Source organism: Lonchura striata, chromosome 4 (genome assembly GCF_050655825.1).
Source record: "Lonchura striata isolate lonStrDom1 chromosome 4, ASM5065582v1, whole genome shotgun sequence".
Taxonomy (NCBI): domain Eukaryota; kingdom Metazoa; phylum Chordata; class Aves; order Passeriformes; family Estrildidae; genus Lonchura; species Lonchura striata.
The window spans coordinates 23,304,089-23,310,558 of NC_140706.1; the positions used below are offsets into that span (position 1 = coordinate 23,304,089).

The following is a 6,470-nucleotide window of genomic DNA, read 5'->3' on the forward strand; positions in this document are numbered from 1 at the left end:
AAGTAACAGCTACTGCTTTAAATGTGACCTTCCCAGTATTTTACTTGAAATAATAAGGGAAAATGTTTATCCTGATGATGATGATAGGCAGCAGCTCTAAAAGCATGGCTGTTATTAAAGTTCTTAATTTTCAAATCCTGACTCTATTCTCATGACAACTTTGCACTTATACAATGCATACAAAAACAACAGCTTACTAAGAACAACTGTGTAATTTTATCACAAACATAAGACACCCCAGAAATGCTCCTGCTGAAAACCCAGTTTGCCTGTTTCGAGATCTATTGGCTGAACAGAAAAATTCAATGGCCTCATCAATTCTAAATAAGGTAGTGACTTGTGCATTGCCTTAAGTGTCATGTGCAAGTTACCTCCCTGCTTAAAGATGATCACAGTATCATTATACATCACTTCGCTCTTTCTTGACAAGAGTGTCATTCTTTTCTTCCTCATTAATTTCATCAATGAGCTGAACAAAGCAGGTGTTTTTGAGACTGTTGCCAAAACTGAGCCATGGCATGCTCAATTGCAGGATCTGGGGCCACTGTGGGGATCAGCAGGAAATGGATCACACCTGGTTTCATATATTCTGCCATTAGTGAAATGCAGGTGTCCAAAGCTGAAATTTGTGGTGGGTCAGTGCAAGAGAGTGTAGCATTTCAGGACAGCTTTTTGGCCAAGGCCTTTTTCTGAAGGTCTTTTAGGCAGGAAAGTGAAGGTTACATGGGATGAATGATGCCTTCACCCTTTTACAAAAAAACCATACTTGAGGCCAACAGGCCAAGACAATGTCTGCAGGGTATCAGACACATATCTTTACCTGCAGTTGAACTGAGTGAAGAAGTCGCCCCAGGCTACGTGAAATTTCATAATCTGAACCATTTTGGCAAAACTCAGTGGTAAAAGTGGTGAACTGCATCAGCAGACCTGAAGGGGCAGGAACAACAGCTGGGGAGAGACTTGATGAGTAGCTTCTGATGAATAGCTCGGAAGAAAGTAACCTCAGAGATCATTGACAATGACATGTCTGTCTGCTGTGCAATTTATCCTCCTGTCAGCACTGCTAAAGGACTGCTTATTATCATCATCATCTGCATGCCTTAATTGGGTCATTGAACTTGTCCCTCTCCAGCCAGGGTCAGGAGTGTTTTGGCTCAGGTGCTGCACAAAACACAGTGAGATGTGCATGGAGCAGTGTTTGATGCACCACATATTTCCCACATATGTTCAGACAAGGACATGCACAAGTCGAGGCTCTCTGCCCACTATAAGTACTATACTTAAATACAGAGAGCAACAGTGCCTGAGGTGCGATAAAACCAGCCTACTAAATCCTGAGGCTAGCTGCTGAAATTAGGACAAAAGGAAACAGCCTCAAGTTGCACCAGGGAAGGTAAGATTTCTTCATCAAAAGGGCTGTCAAGCATTGGAGCAGGCTGCTCAGGGATGTGGTTGAGTCACCAACTCCAGAGGTATTTAAAAGAGATGTAGATGTGGCACTTAGGCATGTTGGTTTAGTGGTGAACTTGGCACTGTTCAGCTAATGGTTGGACTCAATGATCTTTGAGGTCTTTTCTAACCCTAAAGGTTCTATGATTTTATGAAATTCCCACTTCTGCTATAATGACAATTACCATTCTAATCTAGAGCCTATCATCAGAGTTCTGAGCATTGATTTCATTGCAAGAGTTCATATTTCATGCTTAAACTTCAATTTTATTCTGGTCAGTTAATTATGTTCACTTTGTATGGGGCAAGTTAATGTTCAGGGCCTGAAAAGCAGTTTTCAGAGTGGATTTACTGCAGGGAGGGTCTGTGCATGGTTTCCAATTGATTAAATTTGTCCTAAGCAGCTAAACGTTAAAAATGGTTGGTTCCATTTAAAACTCGCCAAAATCTGTTGACTTTAACTTTTGATTGTATTAGGTTCAAAGAGAGAAACAGAAAATAACATGTGATATTTCTAACAGTACTCACATCTTGCTTGACTCCCCTGACATCAGTTACGAGACTCTAATGGCTGCAAGATGGATATATTTAAGAAAGGGATGAGTACTACAGAAAATCCAGCTTTAAAGGTCTTGCAGGGACAGGTTACGTTCTCCAGGCACCAATCAAAAGCAATGTATTTGGCTTAAAAATTTGTAACAAAATTACTAGAAATCTGTTCTTTTGCTTCTTGCTCCTTTTTAGGAGGAAAACACCTGAAATTTTTCTGTAAATTAGCATCCTGGAATTTCCCAGGTTAAAACTTGAATGCTAATCAGATAATCCAAAAAGGAATTTGTAAAGTCAACTATTGGCTACAGCTTCAAACTAGGATTTGAAGGTTAAACTTCTTATTTTCACCATTATCATTAGAAAAATAACAATCACAGATCTAATTCCCTTAGCCATATTATACCAGTTCCCTTGGCCTATTTATCTTATCTCAAAACAATTTTATGTACAATTTTAAAAATGGAGCTAAAATGATGATTCCCATACAAAATAAAGTCACCTTGTGTTGTGTAAATGTCCTGCCTATTCTGTTATCAACCCTCTTGGCATCTTTCTACTGTGTATTTAATCTTGCGTGTGTTCCACTTGCATCATATGTAAGCACTATCCATGCCTAGCAGTGAACAATCCCAGGAGGAAGGTCCCTCAATGGCCTGACCTCCTGCTTAAAAACTGCAAAAATGATATTCAATGAGATGTGAGTAATGGTATTTCAAATAATAAAGGCAGAAAACTTTCCTGAGCGTAGCTTTGTTTCCTGAAATGGCTTTTTGATGATCACAAGTCAAAACATGTTCATGAATATATGGTTTTACCATGCCAAGAATGAACCCATGCTGATGAAAATGTTATTGATGTATCATAGCACCATCAACACCTAGAGCATGCTACTAACATAACCCTGCTACTGCAATGTGGATTCTGTTAATGCAGAGTGTGTTTCTTAAGTGTTTTTATACTACTGCAGTGCCAAGCCAGCCACCTCAACTTAAGCCACTTCTGAAGGAAGTTTGGGTAAGCAAAACCTAGTCTCCCCCCTTATTTTATAATGCACGTGTCTGCAAGTCATTCAGAACTTTGTACAACAAGTTGTGTAACACTTGTGTTATCCTGTTTGCTCCAGCTCCATCTTTTACCCACTCCAGTTGATACTAATTCATAATGCTCACCTATTTTGATAGGACTTGTTACTGGCTGAGGATGAAGTGATTACCCTGCATTATATTGAAGCCACACGTTGAGGAAGACCGAGAAGGTGAGACATGATTTGTGTAATTACTATTATCAGCTGTCTAAATCAGGAAAGAGCACAACCATCCCCTTCTCCCCAAATTCCCATATTTCTATTTAGGAAATTACCTAGTCTAGTAAGATAGTCTAGTGAGATTATCTAGTCAATAAGGTCTATCATTACCATGATCAGATGGGAAAATGCATGATATATAAATTTCAGTGTAGTCTTTCCTATTCTGGATGACCTGTACTTGATGGGAAACCAAAAATGAATTTAAACACTGTTCTCTGCAGAAGTGCTGATATAGGTAAGTGTGTCCTCCCCATTAACTGCCTACTTTAGAAAGCATTCTGCTTGGAAAGAGCTTCATTCAGGATAGACTAGAAGCTCACAAGCTTTTGCCATAAGAAGGACAGGAGAAGCAATATTCTGCAACTGAAAAACAAAACCACAACTAGACTCATCTGTTAATCATTACATGGGAAAGATAACGATATTTCACTTCTTGTCCTTCTGAAGAAAAATCTTATATATGAACACAGTGATTTAATTCAATAATTTAAAATGTCTGTCAAAGGCTTTGCTGGACTCTGGTGCAGGAATTTAAAACACAGTATCTATCTGTCTGTCTACACAAATATTACAGTAATACGTTCCACTCTGCAGTGCTACCAGTAGTATCTCAAAAAGTTCATAACCTACAGTTTTCTTTTCAACTTTTCTGATCAAACTTTTTCTTCTAACTCTCCTGGAGATTCCAGAGTATAAGCATAACACATCCTGCCTGTTCATATAAAGTCTACTCGGTTAGTCAAATTTATTACAATAAAAATAGCTTCAGAATTTTCAGTTTACCCTAATCTCATGCACTACTTTTATTGCAGCATTCTAAGCTTTGTGTATACCACGTGAACACTGCAACAACAGGGGGCCCAACCTGCAACCCTGCTTTCAGCAGGAGGCAGAGATTCCAGGAAAAGCTGAAAGTGGCTCAACATGTTCCCTCCCCCTCAGGTCACCGAAATAAAAATCAACATAAAGCAAACCACAGTTGGGATGTGAATGTTTGTTGCTGAAAGTACATTAAACTCAAAGCATTTGGCTTAGTCTGTAGCTGGGGTTTTGTCCTTTTTTTTTTTTTCCTTTGTGCACTGACATTTGACCCTTTTTATAATATGCACCTTGCACCACTGAAACCCAGTTAGTTATTAATTAAACCCAGGTACCAATGGCTGACTTGTACATATCACCATTTTAACTGCCTGGCGCTGCCCGTGCGCGGAGGAGTGGGGGCTGGAAGTCAATCTCTCCCCTGTGAAATTCTGTCATATCGGCAGAAAGGAGCTGCAAAGTGCAGCAATTTGTACCTGACCTCTGATCTAAGAAGTTTGTACAGACCTTTGAACAGTTGGGTTGGAGAATTGAGAAACAAGGTTTACAAGTACAAGGAAGAGATTTTCAGCACTCTTCACCTGTGCCCAGTGTTAATATTATAAATTAAAAAAAATGTTTAACCAAGGCAGGAAATCTCTCAGAGGGCAACTTTCCTGTGCTGGGTTAATTCAAGACAATGTAAATCTACTGAAATTACAGCCCACTTGGAAATATCTATGGTTTTGAAAATGAAATTTCTGTTCACCCTCGAAAAGGAGTGGGGTTTGAGACACATATAAGTTGAAATTCACCTTTTGTTGACCTTAAGTGAGATTATTTCTCTTTTAATTAGAAGCTGAAGAAAGAAGATAAGGATCATTTGATTCAACATAATTTTTTCAGCAAAGACTGGAGGTGAAACGCAGAATTGAATGGAAATCATTAAAAAGAGTAGCAAAATGGTGGCTCCTTTGTTAACTTTATTTTTATGCAACATATTACCTAATCTTGATTATACAGTACAAAGCTATATGAGAAAACCATGGAAAAATAATCAAACCAACAACATTACAACAAATTCTTGACAGACAGTCATGTGGCCTTGTCTTGACAAACATAAAGGACATGTTTTGATGTTCTGTTGGATTAACCATGTCAATTTAATTAGAAACCTCTCTCAACTCTTACACATACTGGCAAGGTCTTTGGTGCAACACCATCAGCTAATACCAACTGCAGACTGCATTGGGTGTGAAGGCTTTAATAGATCAGTTGTGATAATATGACTGAAAAAGATGTCCTTTCTGCAACCCAGCCTGCCAGGCCATGGAGCACTGCAGGGGACAGCAGTAACATTTGCCATGACATCCCTCAAATATTCTGAGCACAGGCTTGTCATCCATGGCAAGCTTTTGGATGTGCAGAGGGAGAGGAGGTGCTTTACAGATACATTTTGAATCATGGTTTCAATCCCACCTAGCTCAGGACAGGACAACATTACATACAGCTGCTGCATCTGGTCCACATGTAAACTGACATTTTAGTCATTGGTTTTAATTGAACCTTACTTTCAACAACTACATTTCTTTTTTTCCTGGTTTAAGTTCAAACTTCACTATTGTTATCAGTGTTGATCCCAGTAAAACAATAAATTAATAATTAAATAAATAAGGGTGAACAGATTATTGTCATGTGTCCAAAGTCACATACAAGTCTTAGATATTTCACATGCTGCTTAAGTAGAATATGAATATCAAAGAAGACTTTCTTTAATGCTTTCAAGATTTCAGTATGCAAATTGAGCTGTATAGATTCATTTGTGTTAATAATACTTGCATATATACCCTGTTTACTTAAACCTTCCTAGCGACCTTCAATCTACAAATCCCAAATTCTGCACCAAAAACTGATAATCCACTTTTAAAGTTTGATTTTTTATGTCAATCTCTTGAAAAAGTAGAACAAAATACCAGGCGGCACAGACAGTGGCAGAGACAGACTGATTGAAAACACAATGTCAAGCAGTTGCAATTGGCTACCTTTTGCTTCGTTAATTTAAGATAGCAGAAAAGATATATTGGAAACATGATTTTGTTTTCTTCTGTCTAAAATATCAGTGGTTTATTGTTCATTGTTCTGACATTTGTTTTGGTATTTGCTATGCAAATTCTTTTTGGTACATGTTGATCTCACAACTCAATCTTACAAGCAGTTGTTTAATTCTCAAACAACCCCTTAGGACCCTCCAAAGGAAGGCAAACCCCTGAACCCATACCTTGATGATGACATACTTTTGGTCTCAACACCCTGATAAATGAAAAGCAGATAAAAAGCCCTAGAGAGCAAACAAGATTTCCCTTAC

General features: G+C 38.4%; 1 protein-coding gene across 8 annotated transcripts in view; it reads right to left on the reverse strand.

The window, feature by feature from the left end:
• Positions 1 to 6,470, reverse strand: part of RBM47 (RNA binding motif protein 47) — a 76,293-nt gene that overhangs the window by 13,922 nt on the left and 55,901 nt on the right. The window lies entirely within an intron of this gene.